The 27,694-nt window shown below is 38.6% G+C and overlaps 1 long non-coding RNA gene across 1 annotated transcript in view; it reads left to right on the forward strand.

Annotated features, from left to right (window-relative positions):
* Nucleotides 1-3,672: 3,672 nt before the first annotated feature.
* Nucleotides 3,673-27,694, forward strand: part of LOC132668832 (uncharacterized) — a 30,428-nt gene continuing 6,406 nt past the window's right edge. The window contains exon 1 of the long non-coding RNA XR_009605816.2: nucleotides 3,673-3,827. This is a non-coding gene — a long non-coding RNA (uncharacterized LOC132668832). The remainder of the gene's footprint in view (nucleotides 3,828-27,694) is intronic.

Genomic DNA, 27,694 nt, shown 5'->3' on the forward strand with positions numbered 1-27,694 from the left:
GCCTCTCTCACAATAGTTGTGAGAACAAAAAGCCTCAGTGGAGAACATGCTTTGAAAATGTATGCTTTTGGGGCGCCTGGGTGGCGCAGTCGGTTAAGCGTCCGACTTCAGCCAGGTCACGATCTCACGGTCCGTGAGTTCGAGCCCCGCGTCAGGCTCTGAGCCCCGCGTCAGGCGCTGGGCTGATGGCTCGGAGCCTGGAGCCTGTTTCCGATTCTGTGTCTCCCTCTCTCTCTCTGCCCCTCCCCCGTTCATGCTCTGTCTCTCTCTGTCCCAAAAATAAAAAAAAAAAAAAAAAAAAAAAAAATTAAAAAAAAAAAAAGTATGCTTTTTGGTGGATCTATTTATACATATTTTATATAAGAATTCATTCTGGTTGTTTTATTTTTTTCCCAGTGATTCTGTTTCTGTCCCCAAGTTTTCTCTGTTCTATTCCTCCAAAAAGTTCCCTACCCATCTCAACTGCTCTAGAAGAAACTATAAGAGTATTTTTTCCTGTGTATACTATGGAATAGTAATATGCATTACATAATTAAAAATTGACCCCATGACCAAAATATGTCTGGGAACTTTTATGTTAAAGAAAGTTAAGAAATGTTCTTCTACCGAGGGCTTTCTGTATCTCTGGTATGGCAATATGTTGTAAATCTCCAAAAGGTGAGTGTAGGATATAGCATCCAAATGTTCCTGAGCTTATTTGCTTGAGCTTCTTCCTCCCCAAAAAACACTTTCCAGAAACAGATTTCTAAGGAACCCTCTTGAGAGGTATAACTCTCTGTCATGCCTCCAGATCATTTTACATCATGACACATGCAGAAGGGGATAACATTTGCCCAGATGGGCAGTGACAGAAGAGTTTGCTGTGGCTAGATGGCATGGTTTTGGGGCTCCATACAGCCTCATTGAGGGTTCAGAGGAGCCACATTCAAGGCACACTTGCCACTCCTTCCTTTATGGCATGAATTTGCACAGGCACACAAGCTAGACAGCTCTGCACTGTCAGATTTTTTCCCTATTTTAAATATAACCACAAACCAGTAACTTGAGGCTGTTGGTGTGATGATATCATTTCCTCCTAACTTTCATCCTCTTCTGGCTCTGGGGCTTTATAATAGCTGCACTGAGGCAAGAAACTCTCACAGCTAGGCACAACTGTGGTCAAACCACGACCAAGTTTTTTGTTTTTTTTTTTCCTTCCTCCAACCTCATCAGAAAAGTTAGAGTGACGCTATTCAAAACATAAATGCCATGGTGACCTTTCTGCCAAATACTCATTCACCAGATCTTTGCAGAGGAAATGCTAAATGCTTTTCAGGGCTAAACTCTTGTCCTTCAGGGTGGCTCTCCCTGACTGTTGGCTGAAGCAGGCCCCTACTTCTGATATTCTCTCTCAGAGCATGAGCCAGACCATTGCCCCTTTGAACCCCTTGTTTGTCAATTTCATTGCATCTCTCCCTGGGGGCCCACTAGTTTCTTTCAGTATTGTCTTGTCAATGCTTGGCACTTTGGTACTTGATAAACATTTTTTTGAATGGATGAAAGAATGAAAGGAGTACTCAAAGATAAATCACATGCAGATATTTCCTACTAGGAGCTTCCAAGCCATCTGGGGAAACACTTATGTGCACAACTATGCTGTGAGAAGTGAGGCCTTGGCAATTGAAACTGGAACACACTAAGTACTACAGAAGCACGGTGGTCAGTGGCATAGGGAGAGATGACTGTGAAGTCTGAAAAGCATCACAAAACAGGTGACATATGAGTTCTTAAAGGACTGCACATCTAGAAAGGTGCTCTTAGGGGTTTAAGAAAAGTGGAAGACATATTAAATCTTCCCTGAATAAATCAGCTATCAAGGGGCTGACCACATGTTAAATATTGTCAGCATTTAAACTTATATGAATAAAAATAGATAATTAGAAAACACATTTCCTGGTATTATGTATATAACTTGAGTGTCATCTGTCCTTAATCTAAAGAGAATGTTATGCTTGCCTGCTACAGAATGACCAATGCATCAACATTTATCTTTTCAAGCCATTTCTTCCCTTCCCTTCCCTTCCCTTCCCTTCCCTTCCCTTCTCACCCTTCTCTTTCCTTCCCTCCCCTCCCCTTCTTCCTTCCTTCCTTCTTTCCTTCCTTCCTAAAAAAAAATATTTATTCCTAAAAAAATCTACCCCAAAACAATTTGTTTCTTATTGAATTATGTTAACACCTTTATTTAAAAATCAACTGATCCTATACATGTGATTATATTTTGTGTGAATCCATCATGATGCATTAATCCATATGCCTATTCTTATGTTAATACCACACTGTCTTGATTAGTAAATCTTGAACCCTGTTAGTGTACCTTCTCTAATTTTGTTCTGTTTCATCAAATTTGTTTGGCTATTCTAAGTTCTTTGCATGTTTATATAAATTTTAGGATCAGTTTATCAATTTTTATTAAAGAGGTATCAGTATTTTGATTAGCACTGAGTTTAATTTATAGTTCAACATGTAATCTGTAGATCAATATGACACATTAACAGTATTTCATCTTCTAATCTGTAAACATAATATAGCTCTTGATTTCCTTGTCTTCGATCATTTTTATCAGTCATGTTTTATAGTTTTAATGTGTATGTCTTGAACCTCTTTCATCATATTTATCCCTTCACTGATTTTTCTATATTGACCTTATATTCTGTGGTCTTACTAAATTCACTTATTTTAATAGCTGTTTGTTTAGGTAAATTCATGTGTTCCCTTTCCATATCATCTTCCAGCCTTCCCAAACCAGTCCCCACGAGTGGCTCACCAGGCAACATTGCCACTATTCCCACTAGGAAACATTATTGAAATATTTTCTTGACATGGTTACCAATCTCTGCATATGGCTGGTATGCTGCAAACTGTGGTCGCTAAAAGTAGAGCCGGTAGAGGAGGGTAGGGCTGGAGCAAAGCCCCATTTCCTGGTCTCCCCAGACTGGTGAAAGAATATCTAGAACACCTAGCTCGATACCCAGCTCTGATAAGGAAGGGCTCAGTAAGTGGTTGATTTAATTATTATAACTATTAGAATTGTTCATATGATTATTTTTGTTATTATATAAAAATTGAGTTTTGGGAAATCTAAATCAGAGACAAAACATCATGCATTTTTTTCTTCTTCTTAGCCAACTCTAGAGCATTACTGCAACATGGTGGGTCTCTCCTCTAACTAGGGCTGCCCCACCTTGGGAGCAGTCAGAGAAGTGGGAAGGTCAGACAAGGCAAACAACAGACGGGCTGCTTCTGGGTAGGCATCTTCCTGATCTGGCTTTCAAGTGAAGTATCTCTCCTGTAAAGACTATCTGCCTGCTATCTCTCCTTGGTGCTGTTGCATTTCTACAACTGTCCCCATCTGTTGTCCGGCGCAAGAAGGGTTTTAACAGCATAGTCCATGAGATTTCCCACCCACGATGCTGGAGAGACTTGGAATCACTGCATCCCACAGCTCACCCTCAGGCACCCAACTTCTGTCATAGTGTGTAAGGCTTGGCCAGGTATTTATAGTCTTTCTTCCCCCAAAACAAAGCCCAGCTGATTATCCATGCTAATGATTTCAAGCAGTGAAGGCTGAAGTGGTCTCCATGGTGATGATTTACGCTTGGGTCTCCTAGGAGACAATTACACGTGTGACAGACTTCAGATTCATTTTACTGCCCCAAATGTGCAGTGATTTTCCTTTTACACTGAACCATGCCCAGAATTCGTAAGTTAAAATTTAATTTTTTCTAACAATTTTTTTCCCATGGCGTAAAAAAGATGAATATTCCAAAGAGGAAAGAGAGGCCTTAAAGGTAAGAAAAAACATACTGTTTCTTGCATTATATTATAAATAACCTGAAAGAGAAAGTGATGAGCCCAAGGTGAGGTGTTTATGTTGAACTTTGGGGAGAGTTTGGTCCAGTAAATTAGGTTCTCTATTTAAATTTGGTATTTACTTCAATTTGATTTGAGGTAATTTATAATACACAGCTCTGATTGTGGCTGGATTTAAGAACATGAGAGACTTCATACACAGTATTTATTAACAGACTGAAGTTGCTAATCACCACCAAAGTTGTTGCCTTTCCAGTGTCAGAAGCATGGAATTTCTTGGCCAAAGCACAGAAAAATGTCATCCGGGCACAAAATTCCATTTATCTGAAAGAACAGACATGAGCCAAGTTAACAGAGACAGGCCTCACAGAGTGACACCCCGAGATTCCTGTGAGGGGTCTGTGCTGAAACATAAAGGTGGGACAGGAATGGTGGTGGCAAAATACCATGTGTGTCTAATCAGGAAACCTTTTCTGTTTTTTTGCAAAAATAAGAACTGGTTCATCTCACATTCATCCACAAGAGGGCTACCTGTTATTGTTCCTTGCTGCAAAATCACTCTGCAGCACTTCAGAAAGGAGGCAGATGGTGCCAGGGCTGGTACAGAGGGTGGATAGCAGCCCACAGTCAACGGCTCTTCTTTTGTTTGGGTCAATACAATCCAGGGCATATTTTTTAATACCTATAGTGGACCAGATGCCTTGCAAGGACATAGAATGGCTGATTTCTTCTTTCCAGAAGGTCATCTTCTATTCAGAAGCCACAACTGTAATAAAATGAGGTGGCTGCTATACCAATGCATGTTCTAAGTGTTTGGGAGCTCAGAGAAGGGAATGATAGATTTTGCCTGGAAGGAGGTTGAGGGTAGTGTGGAAAGTGTGATGAAGGAAGAAGGATGAAGGAAGCCCTTAGAGAAAGGGTCATATTTGAACAAGTTGTCAAAGAACAAGTTTAAATTCATCCATTGCTTGAGTCCAGGAAGGTGGTTGTAGGAATTGAGTTCAGATTGAACAAAGGCTCAGTAGTGCCCAAGTGCCTGGCATGATAAATTGAGTATCTGGATGTCTGAAATCCATGCTGTGCTCTGGGTTTCATTATATCTCCTTATATGGCATTGTGACTCTAGTAGCCTATCTCTTGGACTAGACTATGAGGTCCCAGAGAGCAGGGCTTTTGTTTCAATCTCCTTTGACTGGCACATAAAATATATTCAAATTTGTTGAATAAAAAATTGAAATAATGAATAAATAAATGTCAGTATAATTCATGAAAAAATAAGAAATTTCATTCATTGATTTTAAGGTGGTCATTAGTTACAATAGATCAGGACACAAGGTTCCAGATTTTTTTCTTATCAAGCCTGTTATTGGGGTGCCTGGGTGGCTCAGTTGGTTGAGCATCCGACTTCAACTCAGGTCATGATCTCACAGTTCGTGTGTTCGAGCCCCGTGTCAGGCTCTGTGCTAACAGCTCAGAGCCTGGAGCCTGCTTTGGATTCTGTGTCTCCCTATCTCTGCCCCTCCCCTGCTTGCACTCTCTTTCTTAAAAACAAATAAACATTAAAAAACAGTTTAAAAAATCTGTAATTTAGCATATGAAAAAAATTGCATCATAAATCTACTGCACCTCATACCATTTTCCCAGTGTTTTCCTTTGTTTGTTTGTTTGTTTGTTTGTTTAATAAGAAATAGAGTAACCAAATATGGGTTGCTTGACTCCTATAAATTCTCCCTTAGTTGCAATTCAATTAGGGGAACTTACATTATTTTGGTAGTATATTTATGTGATCCATGAACACATGTGCACACACACAGGAAGAACCCACTATGCCATGCAGCTTTGACAGCTTATGTGCTGATATCAATTAAAAGAGAACCGAAAGACTATCAAGAATGCATTGCTATTTGTATCACATCTCTCTTCCATTTTCTCTAGTGAACCAATTACCTGGGATGAAGTTTATACCTTTTAATTAGCCGAATTATTCAATATGCCGGCACATCAACCCATACACAAATGGAAAAAAAAATTAACTATTGGACCAAACCAAAAATTAAGTAAAAACATATATATATATATATATATATATATAACAGACCAATTTCATAGTATTCGACTTGAATAAAAATTAACATTATGAATATAATGTTTAAAAATATATCAGGACATGTTCTCTGTAGTGATGCAGACACAATATTTGTGAGCTGTAGTTGGACACTTAGGATAGTTTTCTTTTCCTGAGATTTACCAGGAAACATTACTAAGAGCAGAAGACCTGGAATATAAGCTTTAACAAACCTTTAAAAATTCATTTCAGTAAAATGATCCTAGTTCAATAAAGTCAGAATTAGAATGAAAAACTCCAGAAATAAAACTTATGATTTGAATCTGACAGATTGCATATATATTTTTATGGTATTTTGACAGAATATGAGAGAAAGTATAGTTTTAAGAATAAACACCAGAATTAGAACTACAAGGAAGGGAGGAAGAGTGGAAGGAAATAAGGAAGGAAGGAAAGAAAAAGAAATGGGAGAAAAGAGTAACAACTTTAAAACTATAGAAAGTAACTCTGTGACTTTAGTGCCTGCTGGGCTATACATCCAACAGGATGCTACATAGCTGCCTGGAAGAGATTCTTCTGCCACATGTAAGGTCATAATAAAAATTGTGTGCATATTTCTAAACTGGTGATGGTCATTGAGAGTACATGGTAATAACAGAAACAATTACAACAGTCTTGAAGGTAACTCCATATTAAAAACAGTAAATAATTTATCCAAAGTTAATAAGAACAAACTGAGGTATATTAACCCAAGACTTCCTGATTTTCTAGTTCATGTTATTGTCCATTGTATAAAATAGTCAAAATTTAGATCAGAGAAACAATGAAGTAAAAGAGACTTTTGTTCATGTTTCTTGAAGAATAAGTACCATGTGTGTCTGTTCCATTTGTGTTTGGAATACCTACATCTATTAATATGGAGTATTTTCCAAACTGCATATTCTTGGGTCCAACCGCAAGCCAATGAATCAGAATCTCTGATGATACAGCTAAGGGCACCACATTTTAAGTTTACCACTTGATGGATACGTACACTGAAACTTGGGAACCACTGACCTAACCAAAATAAAGAAGTCAGTGAGAATCTGTAATATTGAAGGTGAGCAGTGGTACACCAGGGCGGAATGGGGAGGGAGGATCAATGTGGTAACTCCATTTACTATCAAGGATGTAGTGCATTCTTGGATTTGATTTTATAGCTTCACCAGTTTTTAGATTTTTTTTCTTAATAATGAGGCACATGCTGATACTCTGCCTGAATGCTCCTGCGTTTGGGGCTGTTTCCTAACTCTGGGCCTATAAGTGGATCAAGTAACCCAGTACCACAGTATTTTTAAAAATTGTTTTTAATATTTTTTTTAAGAGAAAAGGAGTGGGGAGAGGGGTCAGAGAAAGAGACAGAATCCAAAGCAGGCTCAAGGCTCCGAGTTGTTAACACAGAGCCTGGGGTTGAACCCACAAACTGCGAGATCATGACCCAAGCCGAGCTTGGACTGACGCTTAACCAGCTGAGCCACCCAGGCATTCCACCAATATCACAATCTTTATATGAATCTTTATGTGAATATTTTATGTTGTCACTTACAGAAAAAATTACTTAACATAGTCACAACTAATTATTGAAATTAATGTTAATAATTTCATTCCAGGTATACTTAGGGAGCTATTTACAATCATTCAATTAAATTTGTATGCTAAATACAGTACTAGTTCTAAACAGTTACATGAGGGCACCAAGAAGCTATTTTATTTATTTATTTATTTATTTATTTATTTATTTATTTTTCAATATATGAAGTTTATTGTCAAATTGGTTTCCATACAACACACAGTGCTCATCCCAAAAGATGCCCTCCTCAATGCCCATCACCCACCCTCCCCTCCCTCCCACCCCCCATCAACCCTCAGTTTGTTCTCAGTTTTTAAGAGTCTCTTATGCTTTGGCTCTCTCCCACTCTAACCTCTTTTTTTTTTCCTTCCCCTCCCCCATGGGTTTCTGTTAAGTTTATTAATGTGATGCATCACGTTGATTGATTTGTGAATGTTGAACCAGCCCTGAATCCCACGAATGAATCCCACTTGATCATGGTATAATTCTTTTTATATGCTGTTGAATTCGATTTGCTAGTATCTTATTGAGAATTTTTGCATCCATATTCATCAGGGATATTGGCCTCTAGTTCTCTTTTTTTACTGTGTCTGTGTCTGGTTTAGGAACCAAAGTAATACTGGCTTCATAGAATGAGTCTGGAAGTTTTCCTTCCCTTTCTATTTTTTGGGATAACTTGAGAAGGATAGGTGTTATCTCTGCTTTAAACGTCTGGTAGAATTCCCCAGGGAAGCCATCTGGTCCTGGACTCTTATTTTTTGGGAGATTTTTGATAACCAATTCAATTTCTTCGCTGGTTATGGGTCTGTTCAAGCTTTCTATTTCCTCCTGATTGAGTTTTGGAAGAGTGCGGGTGTTTAAGAATTTGTCCATTTCTTCCAGGTTGTCCAATTTGTTGGCATATAATTTTTCATAGTATTCCCTGATAATTGCTTGTATCTCTGAGGGATTGGTTGTAATAATTCTATTTTCATACAAGATTTTATCAATTTGGGTCATCTCCCTTTTCTTTTTGAGAAGCCTGGCTAGAGGTTTATCAATTTTTTTTTTTTTTTTTCAAAAAACCAACTCTTGCTTTCGTTGATCTGCTCTACAGTTTTTTTAGATTCTATATTGTTTATTTCTGCTCTGATCTTTATTATTTCTCTTCTTCTGCCGGGTTTAGGCTGTCTTTGCTGTTCTTCTTCTATTTCCTTTAGGTGTGCTGTTAGATTTTGTATTTGGGATTTTTCTTGTTTCTTGAGATAGGCCTGGATTGCAATGTATTTTCCTCTCAGGACTGCCTTTGTTGCATCCCAAAGCGTTTGGATTATTGTATTTTCATTTTCCTTTGTTTCCATATATTTTTAAATTTCTTCTCTAATTGCCTGGTTGACCCATTCATTCTTTAGTAGGGTGTTCTTTAACCTCCATGCTTTTGGAGGTTTCCAGACTTTTTCCTGTGGTTGATTTCAAGCTTCATAGCATTGTGGTCTGAAAGTATGCATGGTATGATTTCAATTCTTGTATACTTATGAAGGCTGTTTTGTGACCCAGTATATGATCTATCTTGGAGAATGTTCCATGTGCACTCGAGAAGAAAGTATATTCTGTTGCTTTGGGATGCAGAGTTCTAAATATATCTGTCAAGTCCATCTGATCCAATGTATCATTCAGAGCCCTTGTTTCTTTATTGATCCTGTGTCTAGATGATCTATCCATTGTTGTAAGTGGAGTGTTAAAGTCCCCTGCAGCTACCACACTCTTATCAATAAGGTTGCTTGTGTTTGTGAGTAATTGTTTTATATATTTGGGGGCTCCTGTATTCGGTGCATAGACATAATTGTTAGCTCTTCCTGATGGATAGACCCTGTGATTATTATATAATGCCCTTCTTCATCTCTTGTTACAGCCTTTAATTTAAAGTCTAGTTTGTCTGATATAAGTATGGCTACTCCAGCTTTCTTTTGACTTCCAGTGGCATGATAAATAGTTCTCCATCCCCTCACTCTCAATCTGAAGGTGTTCTCAAGTCTAAAATGAGTCTCTTGTAGACAGCAAGTAGATGGGTCTTGTTTTTTTATCCATTCTGATACCCTATGTCTTTTGGTTGGAGCATTTAGTCCATTTACGTTCAGTATTATTATTGAAAGATATGGGTTTAGAGTCATTGCGATGTCTGTAGGTTTCATGCTTGTAGCGATGTCTCTGGTACTTTGTCTCACAGGATCCCCCTTAGGATCTCTTGTAGGGCTGGTTTAGCAGTGACAAATTCCTTCAGTTTTTGTTTGTTTGGGAAGACCTTTATCTCTCCTTCCATTCTAACTGACAGACTTGCAGGATAAAGGATTCTTGGCTGCATATTTTTTCTGTTCATCACATTGAAGATTTTCTGCCATTCCTTTCTGGCCTGCTAAGTTTCAGTAGAGAGATATGTCACGAGTTTTATTGGTCTCCCTTCATATGTTAGAGCACGTTTATCCCTAGCTGGTTTCAGAATTTTCTCTTTATCCTTGTATTTTGCCAGTTTCACTATGATATGTCGTGCAGAAGATTGATTCAAGTTACTTCTGAAGGGAGTTCTCTGTGCCTCTTGGATTTCAATGCCTTTTTCCTTCCCCAGTTCAGGAAGTTCTCAGCTATAATTTCTTCAAGTACGCCTTCAGCACCTTTCCCTCTCTCTTCCTCCTCTGTAATACCAATTATGCGTAGATTATTTCTCTTTAGGGCATCAGTTAGTTCTCTAATTTTCCCCTCATACTCCTGGATTTTTTATCTCTCTTTTTTTCAGCTTCTTCTTTTTCTATAATTTTATGTGCTAGATCACCTATTCTCTCCTCTGCCTCTTCAATCCGAGCCGTGGTTGTCTCCATTTTATTTTGCAGCTCATTGATAGAATTTTTTAGCTCCTCCTGGCTGTTCCTTAATCCTTTGATCTCTGTAGCAATAGATTCTCTGCTGTCTTGTATACTGTTTTCAAGCCCAGCGATTAATTTTATGACTATTAATCTAAATTCACTTTCTGTTATATTGTTTAAATCGTTTTTGATAGTTCGTTAGCTTTTGTTATTTCCTGGACGTTTTTTTGAGGGGAATTCTTCCATTTCGTCATTTTGGATAGTCCCTGGAGTGGTGCGGAACTTCGGGGCACTTCCCCTGTGCTGTCTTGAATAACTTGTGTTGGTGGGCTGGGCTGCAGTCAGACCTGATGTCTGCCCCCAGCCCACCGCTGGGGCCACAGTCAGACTGGTGTGTGCCTTCTCTTCCCCTCTCCTAGGGGTGAGATTCACTGTGGGGTGGTGTGGCCCCTATCTGGGCTTCTTGCACACTGCCAGACTTGTGGTGCTGGGGATCTGGCATATTAGCTGGGGTGGATCAGCAAGGTGCACAGGGGTGGGAGGGGCAGGCTCTGCTCGCTTCTCCTTTGGAGATCCACTTCGGGAGGGGTCCCTCTTCCGTGGGCCTCTTGTCTGTACTTGGCTCTGGAGACTCCGTTTGGCTAGTCTTCTGGCGGTTTTCTGGATTATTTAGGCAGGTGATCTAAGTGATCAGCAGGATGTGCGGTGAGCCTAGCATCCTCCTATGCCTCCATCTTCCCAGGATCCAAAGCCATTTTACATAGTAAGAGAAACTTGCAAACCTTGCAATTAAACGTTACAACCACTTACAGTATACAGACAATTTTGGGGACCTTGAATTTTGCTGAATGTTATTTATGTGTATGTACATGCATTTGTGCATGGGAAAGGGACATTTTAACTAAATCTATGTATTTTATATCTTAAGTTTTCTAAGGTTTGTTTTTGGTTTCCTCCTTGAAGTACAATGATCTCTGAGCACCTAACATTTTCACTGGATAGATGGAATTTTCTGACAAAAAGACTGAGATATTAAAAAAAGGTGGAGAATATTGAAGCAAAACAAGACATTTTCTCCATGGTAACATTAATAAACATTTTATACATTTAATTCACAATTCACATTTTATTCATTTATTTATTAATTTACCTATCTATTTATTTATCGTAATATGAAATTTATTGGCAAATTGGTTTCCGTACAACACCCAGTGCTCATCCCCAAATGTGCCCTCCTCAATACCCATCATCCACCCTCCCCTCCCTCCCACCCCCCATCAACCCTCAGTTTGTTCTCAGTTTTTAAGTCTCTTATGCTTTGGCTCTCTTCCTCTATAAACTTTTTTTTTTCTTCCCCTCCTCCATAGGTTTCTGTTAAGTGTCTCAGGATCCACATAAGAGTGAAAACATATGGTATCTGTCTTTCTCTGTATGACTTATTTCATTTAGCATAACACTCTCCAGTTCCATCCACATTGCTACAAAGGGTCATATTTCATTCTTTCTCATTGCCACATTGTATTCCATTGTGTATATAAACCACAATTTCTTTATCCATTCATCAGTTCATGGACATTTAGGCTCTTTCCATAATTTGGCTATTGTTGAAAGTGCTGATATAAACATGGGGTACAAGTGCCCCTATGCATCAGTACTCCTGTATTCCTTGGGTAAATTCCTAGCAGTGCTACTGCTGGGTCATAGGGTAGGTCTATTTTTAATTTTTTGAGGAACCTCCACACTGTTTTCCAGAGTTGCCGGAATGTACCAGTTTTCATTCCCACCAACAGTGCAAGAGGGTTCCCGTTTCTCCACATCCTCTCCAGCATCTATAGTCTCCTAATTTGTTCATTTTGGCCACTCTGACTGGCGTGAGCTGATATCTGAGTATGGTTTTGATTTGTATTTCCCTGATGAGGAGTGACGTTGAGCATGTGCCTGTTGGCCATCCGGATGTCTTCTTTAGAGAAGTGTTTATTCTTGTCTTCTGCCCATTTCTTCACTGGGTTATTTGTTTTTCAGGTGTGGAGTTTGGTGAGCTCTTTATAGATTTTGGATACTAGCCCTTTGTCTGATATGTCATTTGCAAATATCTTTTCCCATTCCTTCGGTTGCCTTTTGTTTTGTTGATTGTTTCCTTTGCAGTGCAGAAGATTTTTATCTTCAAGAGGTCCCAATAGTTCATTTTTGCTTTTAATTCCCTTGCCTTTGGGGATGTGTCAAGTAAGAAATTCCTACGGCTGAGGTCAGAGAGGTCTTTTCCTGCTTTCTCCTCTAGGGTTTTGATGGTTTCCTGTCTCACATTCCGGTCCTTTACCCATTTTGAGTTTGTTTTTGAGAATGGTGTGAGGAAGTGGTCTAGTTTCATCCTTCTGCATGTTGCTGTCCAGTTCTCCCAGCACCATTTGTTAAAGAGACTGTCTTTTTTCCATTGGATGTTCTTTCCTGCTTTGTCATAGATTAGTTGGCCATACGTTTGTGGGTCTAGTTCTGGGGTTTCTAATCTATTCCATTGGTCTATGTGTCTGTTTTTGTGCCAATACCATACTGTCTTGATGATTACAGCTTTGTAGTAGAAGCTAAAGTCTGGGATTGTGATGCCTCCTGCTTTGGTCTTCTTCTTCAAAATTACATTGGCTATTGGGGGTCTTTTGTGGTTCCATATGAATTTTAGGATTGTTTGTTCTAGCTTAGAGAAGAATGCTGGTGCAATTTTGATTGGGATTGCATTGAATGTGTAGATAGCTTTGGGTAGGATTGACATTTTGACAATATTTATTCTTCCAATCCATGAGCACGGAATGTTTTTCCATTTCTTTATATCTTCTTCAATTTCTTTCATAAGCTTTCTATAGTTTTCAGCATACAGATCTTTTACATCTTTGGTTAGGTTTATTCCTAGGTATTTTATGCTTCTTGATGCAATTGTGAATGGGATAAGTTTCGTTATTTGTCTTTCTGTTGCTTCATTATTAGTGTATAAGAATGCAACTGATTTCTGTACATTGATTTTGTATCTTGCGACTTTGCTAAATTCATGTATCAGTTCTAGCAGACTTTTGGTGGATTCTATCAGATTTTCCATGTATAATATCATGTCTTCTTCATAAATTTTTTCAACGTTTTTTATTTTTATTTTTGGGACAGAGAGAGACAGAGCATGAACGGGGGAGGGACAGAGAGAGAGGGAGACACAGAATCGGAAACAGGCTCCAGGCTCCGAGCCATCAGCCCAGAGCCTGACGCGGGGCTTGAACTCACGGACCGCGAGATCGTGACCTGGCTGAAGTCGGACGCCCAACCGACTGCGCCACCCAGGCGCCCCCATCATGTCATCTTCAAAAAGTGAAAGCTTGACTTCATCTTTGCCAATTTTGATGCCTTTGATTTCCTTTTGTTGTCTGATTGCTGATGCTAGAACTTCCAACACTATGTTAAACAACACCAGTGATAGTGAACATCCCTGTGGTGTTCCTGATCTCAGGGAGAAAGCTGTCAGTTTTTCCCCATGGGGATGATATTAGCTGTGGGCTTTTCAAAAATGGCTTTTGTGATGTTTAAGTATGTTCCTTCTATCCCAACTTTCTGGAGGGTTTTTATTAAGCAAGTATGCTGAATTTTGTCAAATGCTTTTTCTGCGTCAATTGAGAGGATCATATGGTTCTTATCTTTTCTTTTATTGATGTGATGTATCACATTTATTGATTGGCGAATGTTGAACCAGCCCTGCATCCCAGGAATGAATCCCACTTCATCATGGTGAATTCTTTTTATATGCTGTAGGATTCGGTTTGCTAGTATCTTATTGAGAATTTTTGGATCCATATTCATCAAGGATATTGGCCTCTAGTTCTCTTTTTTTTACTGGGTCTCTGTCTGGTTTAGGAATGAAAGTAATGCTGGCTTCATAGAATGGGTCTAGAAGTTTTCCTTCCCTTTCTGTTTTTTGCATTAGCTTGAGAAGGCTAGGTATTATCTCTGCTTTAAATGTCTGGTAGAACTCCCCTCGGAAGCCATCTGGTCATGGACTCTTATTTGTTGGGAGATTTTTGATAATGATTCAATTTCTTCGCTGGTGATGGGTCTGTTCAAGCTTTCTATTTCTTCCTGTTTGAGTTTTGGATTGTGTGGGTGTTTAGGACTTTGTCCATTTTTTTCAGGTTGTCCAGTTTGTTGGCATATAATTGTTCATAGTATTCCCTGATAATTGCTTGTATTTCAAAAGGATTGGTTGTAATAAATCCATTTTCATTCATGATTTTATCTATTTGGGTCCTCTCCCTTTTCTTTTTGAGGAGCCTGGCTAGAGGTTTATCAATTTTGTTTATTTTTTCAAAAAACCAACTCTTGGTTTCATTGATCTGTTCTACAGTTTTTTAGATTCTATATTGTTTATTTCTGCTCTGATCTTTATTATTTCTCTTCTTCTCCTGGGTTTGGGGTGTATTTGCTGTTCTGCTTCTATTTCCTTTAGGTGTTCTGCTACATTTTTTATTTGGGATTTTTCTTGTTTCTTGAGATAGGCCTGGATTGCAATGTATTTTCCTCTCAGGACTGCTTTTGCTGCATCCCAAAGCATTTGGATTGTTGTATTTTCATTTTAATTTGTTTCCATATATTTCTTAATTTCTTCTCTAAGTGCCTGGTTGACCCATTCATTCTTTAGTAGGGTGTTCTTTAACCTCCATGCTTTTGGAGGTTTTCCAGACTTTTTCCTGTGGTTGATTTCAAGCTTCATAGCACTGTGGTCTGAAAGTGTGCATGGTATGATCTCAATTATTTTATGCTTATGAAGGGCTGTTTTGTGACCCAGTCAGTATGTGATCTATCTTGGAGAATGTTCCATGTGTACTCGAGAAGAAAGTGTATTCTGTTGCTTTGGGATGCAGAGTTCTAAATATATCTGTCAAGCCTATCTGATCCAATGTATCATTCAGGGTCCTTGTTTCCTTATTGATCCTGTGTCTAGATGATCTATCCATTGTTGTAAGTGGAGTATTAAAGTCCCCTGCAGCTACTACATTCTTATCAATAAGGTTGCTTATGTTTATGAGTAATTGTTTTATATATTTGGGGGCTCCTGTATTTGGCGCATAGACATTTATAATTGTTAGCTCTTCCTGATGGATAGACCCTGTAATTATTATATAATGCCCTTCTTCATCTCTTGTTACAGCCTTTAATTTAAAGTCTAGTTTGTCTGATATAAGTATGGCTACTCCCGCTTTCTTTTGAATTCCAGCAGCATGATAGATAGTTCTCCATCCCCTCACTTTCAATCTGAAGGTGTCCTCAGGTCCAAAATGAGTTTCTTGTAGACAGCAAATAGATAGGTCTTGTTTCTTTAATCCATTCAGATACCCTATGTCTTTTGGTTGGAGCATTTAGTCCATTTACATCCAGTGTTATTATAGAGAGATATGGGTTTAGAGTCATTGTGATGTCTATAGGTTTCATGGTTGTAGTGATGTCTCTGGTACTTTGTCTCACAGGATCCCCCTTAGGATCTCTTGTAGTGCTGGTTTAATGGTGATGAATTCCTTCAATTTTTGTTTGTTTGGGAAGATCTTTATCTCTCCTTCTATTCTAAATGACAGACTTGCAGGATAAAGGATTCTTGGCTGCATATTTTTTTTCTGTTCATCACATTGAAGATTTCCTGCCATTCCTTTCTGGCCTGCCAAGTTTCAGTAGATCACTAGTCTTATAGGTCTCCTTTATATGTTAGAGCATGTTTATCCCTAGCTGCTTTCAGAATTTTCTCTTTATCCTTGTATTTTTCCAGTTTGACTATATGTCGTGCAGAAGATTGATTCAAGTTACGTCTGAAGGGAGTTTTCTGTGCCTCTTGGATTTCAATGCGTTTTTCCTTCCCCAGATCAAGGAAGTTCTCAGCTATGATTCTTCAAGTATACCTTCCGTCCCTTTCTCTCTCTCTTCTTCCCCTGGAATCCCAATTATGAATATATTATTACGTTTTATCGTATCACTTAATTCTCTAATTCTCCCCTCATATTCCTGGATTTTTTTATTTTCTTTATCTCAGCTTCCTCTTTTTCCATAATTTTATATTCTAATTCATCTATTCTCTCCTCTGCCTCTTCAATCCAAGCTGTGGTAGCCTCCATTTTATTTTGCAGCTCATTTATAGTATTTTTTAACTCCTCCTGACTGTTTCTTAGTTCCTTGATCTCTGTAGCAATAGATGCTCTGCTGTCCTCTATATTTTTTTCAAGTCCAGAGATTAATTTCTTGAGTATTATTTTAAATTCATTTTCTGTTACATTGTTTAAATCATTTGTGATAAGTCCATTAGCTGTCGTTACTTCCTGGAGTTTCTTTTGAAGAGAATTCTTCCGTTTTGTCATTTTGGATACTTCCTGAATTGGCACAGAACTGTAGTCCTCTTCTTCTGTGCTGTCTGGAGTAACTTGCATTGGTGGGCGTGGCCACAGTCAGACCTGATATCTGTCCCCAGCCCACGGCTGGGACCACAGTCAGACTCGTGTGTACCTTATCTTCACCTCTCCCAGAGGCAGGACTCACTGTGGAGTGGTGTGGCCCCTGTCTGGACTACTTGCACACTGCCAGGCTTGTGGTGCTGCTTCTATGGGATCTGGCATATTAGCTGGGGTGGATCTGCAACGTGCACAGGGATGGGAGGGGCAGACTCAGCTCATTTTGCCTTCAGTGGTCCACTTCGGGAGGGGTCCTGTGGCACTGGGAGGGAGGCACACCCATCCTGTCAGAGGGATGGATCCACAGAAGCACAGCTTTGGGTGTTTGCGAGGTGCAAGCAAGTTCCCTGATGGGACTGGTTCCCTTTGGGATTTTGGCTGGGGGATAGGCGAGTGAGATGGCATTACCCAGCACCTTTGTTCCCTGTTAAGCTGAATTCTGTCCTCCGGGGCTCAACAACTCTCCCTCCTGTTGTCCTCTAGCCCTCCTGTTCTCAGAGCAGAGCTATTGACTTATAACATTCCAGATCTGAAGTCCCGCTGGCTGTCAGAACACATTCCTTCCAGCCCTTCCGCTTTTGCAAGCAAGACTTGGAATCTCTGCCTTGCAGGGTGGGCTGCCCATCCACCATCCTGGCTCTCTCCCACCCGTCTGTGTAGTGTGCACTGTTTCTCCGCCCTTCCTACCCTCTTCTGTGGGCCTCTTGTCTATGCTTGGCTCTGGAGAATCCATTCTGCTAGTCTTCTGGCAGTTTTCTGGGTTATTTAGGTTGATGTGGGTGGAATCTAAGTGATCAGCAGGACATGGTGAGCCCAGTGTCCTCCTACACCGCCATCTTCCCTGCTCTTCACAATTCATTTAAACTATGTCCCAGGTAACAGTAACTAGATAAATATGTGAAGTAGTACTGTTATTGGGACTTTCTTCAATGATGGGAATGTTCTGGACCTAGGCTGCCAATATGAGAGCCACTAGCAACATTTAACAATCAAAATGTACCTAGTGCAACAGAGAAACTAAATTTTAATTTTACTTAATGTAAATTGAAATGGCCGTTTGTAGTTAACTACTGCTACATTGGCAGGTGCAGCTCTCTAAGGTAGTTTCGTCCAAGTAAACTAGTCCAGATGCTTAAGATGTTTCCCCTTTACAACATGGCATGTTTTAAAAGTACATATGTAAGAAGGTGGTATAAAAGTAGTTTCCTAAACCAATTTTCATGAAAGAAAATTTAACATCGTATAAATGAAATGTAGACAATTTTACACAATGCAAGGTTGAAAAACATCTCTAACTTTGGGAATGTACCAATGTCAAACTGTTCTAGGATTGCCATGTTGAGCCACAGGACTTGAGTAAATATACCACTTTGGCTAATAACTGGTTTCTTCTAAAGTGTCCAGATGTTCCTATATTCATTAATTCTAATAAAAGATTAATTTTGAGGCAGGAAATAAGGACTTGAATTCAGGTAAGGGAGAAAAAAAGCTCCAATTTTTTTTTTAATTTTTTTGGAATTAAAATTATGTTTGGACTCTTCTCACTTACTGGATATAGAATTATAGCTTGACAATTCTTTTAGCACATACAAATATGTCATACCACTTTCTTCTGGCTCCCATAATTTCTCATAAGGAATCCATTGTCATTCAAATTGTTTTTTTTTTCCTATAGCTAAGTTGCTATTTCTCACACTTTTCAAAAAACATTTTTTTTCATTGAGTTTAGTTTTCAGAAGTTTGACTATTATGGGTCTTGGGGTGGATTATTTCAAGTTCATCCAGTTCTGATTTGTGCAGCCTCATGTTTCTCCAGGTTTATGGCCTTTGCAAAATTTGGGATGTTTTCAGCCAATATTTCTTTGAGTGTTTTTTTGAGCTTCTCCTTCCCCACCCAGGCTTCATCAACACTTGAGGAAAGGAACACCTCCTCATAAGGAATGGGTGAGGTAGGAGTTGTAGCTCCACAGTAGACCTCTGCTGATGTCACCTTGGCTAGAATGCATATAACTGCCTTTACTGCTATCCATATGGCCTCTACGGGGATGAGAGAGGTGTGGTGTGGTCTTATTACTACTGGACAGTGATGGAAGTCCTGAATATCCTTCAGCTCTCCTCTGATTCAGCCACAGCTGGAAGAAGTGCTTGATACCACCATGATCACCAGGAAGTCCAGGCTCCTTTTATGGTCTCCACCAACATGATGGTTAGGGGAAAGAGGAGAAGGGGTCATTACTACCCATTGGGGATAAACATCCTTGTTCCTTATCAGGTTTATCTGATGCTAACTCAGTGGGAATAGGATGCTGGTCCCTTCATTATACCTGGTGAGCGTGGAGGTTTAGGCTCCCCATCTGACCTCTGCTGTCCTGGGTAGATATAGGTCTACAGTGTTTAGCTGCAGTAGAGAGGATATCGTGTAAAACTTTTCTGTCCTACTAAGCTACCCCTTTCTTGCTGTGTTGGTTAGAGAAGGTATCTTTCCTTGGGGATTTTTTTTTCTGTTCCTATTGACATTTGTGGCTCACCAGCTTCTTAAGCTCTAAGTTGTGTCTATATGAGGCAAAAAAGTAAGCCCAGAGAACTCACCATTGTGTTCCTTGGGTGTCCTTGTCCCTAACCACTCTTCCATTTGCTATTCACCTTTCAGAGTCTTCTTATGATTGTTTCATATATAATCTCCAGTTGTACTTAGTTGTACTTAAAGGAGAGAATAGGAACATGCATGGATACTCCATCTTCTTTGAAGTGGAAATAATTGGTATTATTTTTTAGTCTAAAAATAATCAAATGGAGTTCTTGTTATGAGCCAGGCATGCTTTTGAACACATTACATGTATATGTATACATTTTATCCTCATGATAAGTTTGTGAGGCAATTATTTTTTATTAGCCCAGTTTTCTCAAAAAGACACCAAGTCCCAGGGAGGGTGAGTAACTCTGCAATGAAGGGTTAAGCAGGCTTAGGTACTCACACTCTGCACATTCCAGGGAAAGGACTGGTTCTTGGCCAAGTCCTGGGAGATGACCTCTGGGAGCTGATGAGAAGGGTTTTCTATGACTGAGGCCCTGGACCAGGTTGTGTCAATGTGACCAGTTTACGCTAACAATGTGACTTAGGGTGATTATCTGTTATTGTATGCCTGAGGCTTTAGGCATGTTGTATCTGTTTCATTTATGAGGGTGCTAAATATTGAGTGGCTGTCAGTCTTGTCGTTGCTGCATGACTCTATGACAGATATCCAATAAAGGCGCTGGACACCAAGGCTCAGATGAGCTTTCTTGGTTGGTAACACTAAGCAGGTGTTGTCATACATGATTGTCAGGAGAATTAAGCACCTTCTATGCAACACCACATGGAGAGCATAGCTATTCACTGTGGAAATTTGTGCCTTTTTGTTCTGGACCTCATCCTATGTGCATTTCCTCTTTGCTGGCTTTAACCTGTGTCCTTCTATGGTAATAAACTAAAACTTGAGTATAACAGATTCTTCTGAGTGCTGTGAGTCCATCCATCAAATTGTTGAACCTGAGAGTGGTATTAGGGGCTACCAGTGTACCAGTTCAAGGTCTGGTAGTGAGGAAATAAAAGATTCATCTTTCTCTGGAACCCATGCTCCTAACTACTCCCAGGGTACTCACTTCTTCAGTTACATGGGATCAGGGTTAAATCTTTGCACCTACTATTGCTTCTTTTAGGTAATGTCTGACATGTGATGTGTGATAGACCAAAATCACTGGCTTCATATAAACAAATCCTTTTATCTTCACAATGATATCTCAAACCCTTACTATTCTTGCTTGCATATATCTCTTTTCCCTTGAAAAATAAAATATTGAAGAGCTTCTTTAATCTGGAAGCAAAATAAGCCTCAAAACCCCCACCATTTATGAATTTTAGGGAGGAAGACAGACTACAGATGATATCACAATGAGAATGCTTTGAATCACAACTCAAGGCTTGTGGCCTGCGACAGAGTATGGAGTTTCAGTGTTAAACTTATTCTCCATGCCATAGATCTCAAAATTATATGAGAAATGGACCAGAAGACAGCTAATTATTGCAGTAATTTGGATAGTAAATGCATCATCAAATCTTACATTTAGGAAATATCATCATGATATTTAAAAACTTTCCCTTTGTGTAATGTAAGACCGAAAAAATTTATAAAGTAGTCATAAGGCTTACTTTTGGTTCTTGAAAGGATTTTCTTGCAACCCAAAGTTATTTGGGAACAGATGTTACTCTTCCATCCTCACTACACTCCACGAGCCCAAGAATCTGAGACATTTACATTCATACCTTTTATGTGTCCTATGTTTCCTGAATCACAGTTCAGACCAAAGAGGGCATCATTCTGGGGCTGAATGTCAGTCAGACACTGCTTTCTCCCTGTGGGTCTCTCTAGGGACTGCATACTTCTTAGACATCATTTCCAGAAGGATCATTGGGCTATTAAAATTAATTAATATAATTTTATAATTAACTTTCATAATATTAATCTCTTAATTATCCTGTAAGCAGTAATTATGGAGCTCATGGTTCTTCTGCCACCACCTCCATGACTTATATGTGGAAATTAGCATTTTAACGCGAAGCTCTGCTACTTTATTGAGAACTCAGGGTCTTTGAGATAATTGAAAATTGCATCTCATTAAAGGGCAAGTGAGAGAGTGGAACTTTTATCCTTGAAAACTGAGTCCTGGACTGTTATTTTGGTAACTTAAAAAAAACCTATTTGGTCAGTCATGTCCAAGTCAGCTCTCTAATTATTGCTCTTGAATTTTGATCCTGAATCTATATTTTTGTCCCTCTGTCTATGATGATTTGCAGTGTATAGAAATTGAAGTTGTTAAAGGTTTCAGGCACCATACATCTTGCATTACCCTTCTACTTTCACTGATATTTTTGCACTGTGTACTTTATTTGGTATCAGGAGTGACAGTATGCCTCCCTTACCCCATGCATTTATTCACTCTGTGTTGAGGGTGAAAGAGGGGTTTATCTGACTCTGAATTGCAGAAGGCTAAACCCAGAATGCTCAATTTGGGTCTATCCTCTCTCTCCTCTGAAAAGAGCATTTCCTCCCCTCTCCTCTCAGCCATGGGGATGATTGGGAACATGTTGTCTTGTTCTAGAGTATCATTTGAAAAGTCCTCATGTCCACTGATTTAAGACACATTCTTCCATACTTATTGTTGTTCTGTAAAATTATGGTATATTGGTTCTCCATCTGATGTCTTTTGCTTTAATTCTCTGGTGGTTTAGATATTGGGTGTGTAAAAAAGGATATCTTAGATGCCCAAACCCAGTCTCTTCCACTGGTCAGTTGGCACTGGCTACTGTCTGTGGAGGCAGAACACCAGAGCAATCCTTGCAGTGTTCTAACCACTGCAGCTGGGCTATACACCTGGATTTATAAGCAAAACACTGAACTTTATTTTAGATAACATATAATAATCTGAAAATTATTAAAATGTGTACCGATCTCTCCTATTTTTTGTAACATATATCGTGTTTCCAATCATAATCTAAAATCCCAAAGGATGGTAATTATGCCTTATGCCTCTTTGTATCCTCCCCAGATCTTAAAATGATGCTTCAACTATAGTAGACATTTGTTCAGTGTTGGTGATGATTTTCCACTTGGGGTTACAAGTGTAGGTGTATGGAGATCCACTAATGAATGAAATAATATTTAGATATGTGTCATCTAACTCCCAATTCACAAAGTAAATTTATAAATTTACTTAAAAATTTACAGCCATCTCGTGTTAAAAGGTGCATGGCTACCATTATCAAATCATAGTTACCAAGATAGTTGTTTGCAGACATCCCTCTGGTAGTTCACTGTCTTCACCAACAATTCATAGCAGAAATTTCAGTTGTAGTCTAGCAAGGATTCAATGGTACAGTTATGAGTCCAGTTTATATGTTATACAAAAACACAACACCCTCCTTCTTTCCACCCCTTTGCCACTTTTAACACCTCCCTGGAAGCCACCTCTCTGGATATCTCGCAATCAAGTGCCAGCTGTTAGAAGCCTCCCATGCATTTACTCTTTTCTCTGTTATGCCTTTTATATCCCATCCTAATTATTACCTGGAATCAAATAAAATTGCTTATTTTTGATCCAGGGAAGCTTATTTAGTAGTGTAAACTATTAGTGATTCTTCCTCTGAATTACAATGAATTACTAATTCAGATGATGCAGTGTAACAGCAGAAACACTTGTTCTCTTGCGTCATCAGTTAATATATTATTAACTCCCGTGCTGCTCTTCCTCTTTCCACCAAGTTATGAGAAGTGATCACTTGTGCTGATTAGCTCTTCTTGTCTGCTATTTTTTGGTACTTATGTGTCTGGCTTATGGTTCACGCTGTGTTCTTCCTTGGAAATGAAAATGAAAGGTGATCCCTCTTTATGTATATAGTGAGAGACGAATATACTTTAAACATTTATTCCATAGACAAAATGAAGAAACAAACAAACAAAAAAGAACAAAGCTGTCTATAGAGAAAAGTGCATCCATAATCTCTAGAGCTATAATAGAGTCAGTAATATACATGTTGGGATTTTAATAAATGTATGCTTGATAACAAGGTCCTAAACTCAGTGTTTTCAGTGTTGTTTCATGTGTCTCAGAAGCAATTTAAGTTCAAACCTTGTTTTGAGAAAGAAAGTGTGTCCAAAAGGGCAATTAATATATGTATAGTCAGACCTCATTATTCACAAATTCAATATTTGCAAAACTTTCTTACTCACTAAAATTTGTCTCTCCCAGATCTATACCCTCAGTGCTTTTATGATCATTTGCAGACATGCACAGAAAAGCAAAAATTTGAGTCTCCCATGTACATATTCCCAGCTGGGGTTGAAATAGATGTCACTCTGCTTTCTTGTTTCAGCTCTCATATTGCAAACAAGTGTCCTTTTTTGTGGCCTACTTAGTGTCACTTTTTGTAGTTTTGTGCCTTTTTGATAATTTCACTATTTAAAATGGTTCCCAAGTGTAATGCTGAAGTGCTGTCTAGTGTTCCCAAGGGCAAGAAAGCTGTGATGTGCCTTGCAGAGAAAATCTAGATAAACTTCCTTCAGGCATGAGTTATACTGTTGTTTGTCAGGAATTAAATGTTAATGAATCAGCAGTATGTATTTAACAAAGTGTCTTTATTTTTTTTAGAGTTTATTTATTTATTTTTAGAGAGAGAGATAGTGAGAGCACAAGTTTGAATGGGGCAGGGGCAGAGAGAGAAGGAGAGAGAGAATCCCAAGCAGGTTCCATACTGTCAGTGCAAAGCCTGATGCTGGGCTCAAACTCATGAACTATGAGATCATGACCTGAGCCAAAACCAAGAGCTGGATGCTTAACTGATTGAACCACTTCGGTGGCCCTAATAAATTTTCTTTAAACAGACACTCACTGTTTAGATACATAGTTATCTATCAATCAGTTAATAAAAAATTGTGACCAGAGACTCATAGGAAACTCACCCTGTATTTCCCCTAGAAACAGCAGTTCAGTGTTCATTGATTCAATGTTTGTGGTAACCTTATAAGATGAAACTATTGTGAATAAGAAGAATTAACTGTATTATGTATTTTACTTTGATTGGTTTTCAATTACTGATTAAACAACAACTATATATATATATATATATATATATATATATGTATATGGTTGCTATCCATAACAAGAATAGCCAGTAGCTTTTTTCAATATCAATATTTTGAGATACAGTACAACCATTTCCAGTTCAACATGGAGATATGTAAATGTAAGACCTATTAATACAGAAGTAGATTGCTGCCACAAATGACCTGGGCAAGGTGCCTGGGGAAGGTTACAAGGAAGAATGACAATTATTACAGTCATTCCCCATAGATAAAAATACTGTTTATTTTAGGAAAATCAAAACCCCACTTACTCTTTGGTGTGGTGCCTACTTGGGACCTTAAGAACTGGCTAAGTATCTTAAGAATGATGGGGTGCTCCTCAATAAATATAAAAGAATTGGGATCATACCATGTACACTTTCAGATCACAATGCTATGAAACTTGAAATCAACCACAGGAAAAAGTTTGCAAAACCTCCAAATGCACGGAGGTTAAAGAACATCCTACTAAAAAATGAATGGGTCAACCAGGCAATTAAAGAAGAAATTAAAAATATATGCAAACAAATGAAAATGAAAACACAACAATCCAAACGCTTTGAGATGCAGGAAAGGCAGTCCTATGAGAAAAATAAATTGCAATCTAGGCCTATCTCAAGAAACAAGAAAAATCCCAAATACAAAATCTAACAGCACACCTAAAGGAACTAGAGGCAGAACAACAGAGAAACTCCAAGGCCATCAGAAGAAGAAAAATAAAGACCAGAGCAGAAATAAGCAATATAGAATCAAACACACACACACACACACACACACACACACACACACACACACAGTAGAACAGATCAATGAAACCAAGAATTGGTATTGTGAAAAAAATAAACAAAATTGATAAACCTCTATCAAGGCTTCTCAAAAAGAAAAGAGAAAGCACCCAAATAGATAAAATCATGAATGAAAATGGACTTATTACAACCAATACCTCATAAATACAAGCAATTATCAGGGAATACTATCAAAAATTATATGACAACAAACTGGAAAACCTGGAAGAAATGGACAAATTTCTAAATACCCACACACTACCAAAACTCAAATGGGAAGAATTAGAAAATTTGACCAGATACATAACTAGTGAAGAAATTGAATAAGTTATCAAGTATCTCCCAACAAATAAGAGTCCGTGACCTGATGGCTTCCCTGGGGAATTCTACCAGACATTTAAAGCAGAGTTAATATCTATCCCTCTCAAGCTGTTCAAAAAAATAGAAATGGAAGGAAAACTTCTAGACTCATTCTATGAAGCCAGCATTACTTTGATTCCCAAACTAGACAGAGACCCAGCAAAAAAGGCAAACTATAGGCCAATATGAATATGGATGCAAAAATTCTCAACAAGATACTAGAAAATCTAATTCAACAGCATATAAAAAGAATTTTTCACCATGATCAAATGAGATTCATTTCTGGGCTTCAAGGCTGGTTTAATATTCGCAAATCCATCAATGTGATGCATCACATTAATAAAAGAAAGAATAGGAACCATATGATCCTGTCAATCGATGCAGAAAAAAGCATTTGACAAAATATAGCATACTTTCTAAATAAAAACCCTCAAGGAAGTTGGGATAGAAGGAACATACCTAAACATCATAAAAGCCATTTATAAAAAGCCAACAGCTAATATCATCCTCATTTGGAAAAAATGAGAGCTTTCTTCCTGAGATCAGAAACACTGCATGGATGTCCACTCTCATGACTGTTGTTTAACATAGTGTTGGAAGTCCTAGCATCAGCAATCAGACAAAGAAAATGATATCAGAGGCATCAAAATTGGCAGGAAGAAGTCAAACTTTCACTTTTCTCAGATGACATGATACAGTACATGGAAAACCTCTGATAGACTCCATCAAAAATCTGCTAGAACTGATACATGAATTCAACAAAATCACAGGGTAAAAAATCAATGTACAGAAATCGGTTGCATTTTTATACGCAAATAACGAAGCAACAGCAAGAGAAGTAAACTGATCAAATTTACAATTGCACCAAGAACCACAAAAGACCTAGGAATAAACCTAATCAAAGATGTAGAAGACCTGTATGTTGAAAACTATAGGAAGCTTATGAAGGAAATTGAAGAAGATACAAAGAAATGGAGAAACATTCCATGCTCATGGGTTGGAAGAATAAATATTGTTAAATATCTATGCTACCCAAAGCAATTTACACATTCAATGCAATCCCAATCAAAATTGCACCGGCATTCTTCTCATAGCTAGAACAAACAATCCTAAAATTTGTATGGAAACACAAAAGACCTTGAATAGCCAAAGTAATACTGAAGAAGAGAACCAAAGTGGGAGGCATCACAATCACAGACTTTAGTCTCTACCACAAAGCTGTAATCAGAAATATAGTATGGTGTTGGCACAAAAACAGACACATAGACCAAATGGAATAGAATAGAGAACCTGGAATTGGACCCACAAATGTATGGCCAAATAATCTTTGACAAAGCAGGAAAGAATATCCAAGGGAAAAAATACAATTTCTTCAGCAAATGGTGCTGGGAGAACTGGACAGCAACATGCAGAAAAATGAAACTAGACCACTTTCTTATACCATACACAAAAATAAACTCAAAATGGATGAAAGACCTGAATGTGAGACAGGAAACCATCAAAACCCTAGAGGAGAAAGAAGGAAACAATCTCTTCGTCCTCTTTGACCTCCAAAGGCAAGGGAATTAAACGCAAAAATGAACGACTGGGATCTCATCAAGATAAAAAGCTTCTGCACTGCAAAGGAAATAATCAACAAAACTGAAAGCAACCAATGGAGTGGGAAAAGATATTTGCAAATGACATATTGGATAAAGGGCTAGTATCCAAAATCTATAAAGAACTCACCAAACTCCACACCCCAAAAACAAATAGTCCAGTGAAGAAATGGGCAGAAGACATGAATAAACACTTTTCCAAAGAAGACATCCAGATGGCCAGCAGGCACATGAAAAGATGCTTAAGGTCACTCATCATCAGGGAAATACAAGTCGAAGCTACACTGAGATACCACCTCACAACAGTCAGAGTGGCTAAAATGAACAAATCAGGAGACTCTAGATGCTGGAGAGGATGTGGAGAAATGAGAACCCTCTTGCACTGTTGGTGGGAATGCAAACTGATGCAGCCACTCTGTAAAACAGTGTGGAATTTCCTCAAAAAGTTAAAAATAGAATTACCCTATGACCCAGC

The sequence above is a fragment of the Panthera onca genome, chromosome B3 (assembly GCF_046562875.1).
Source record: "Panthera onca isolate mPanOnc1 chromosome B3, mPanOnc1 haplotype 2, whole genome shotgun sequence".
Taxonomy (NCBI): domain Eukaryota; kingdom Metazoa; phylum Chordata; class Mammalia; order Carnivora; family Felidae; genus Panthera; species Panthera onca.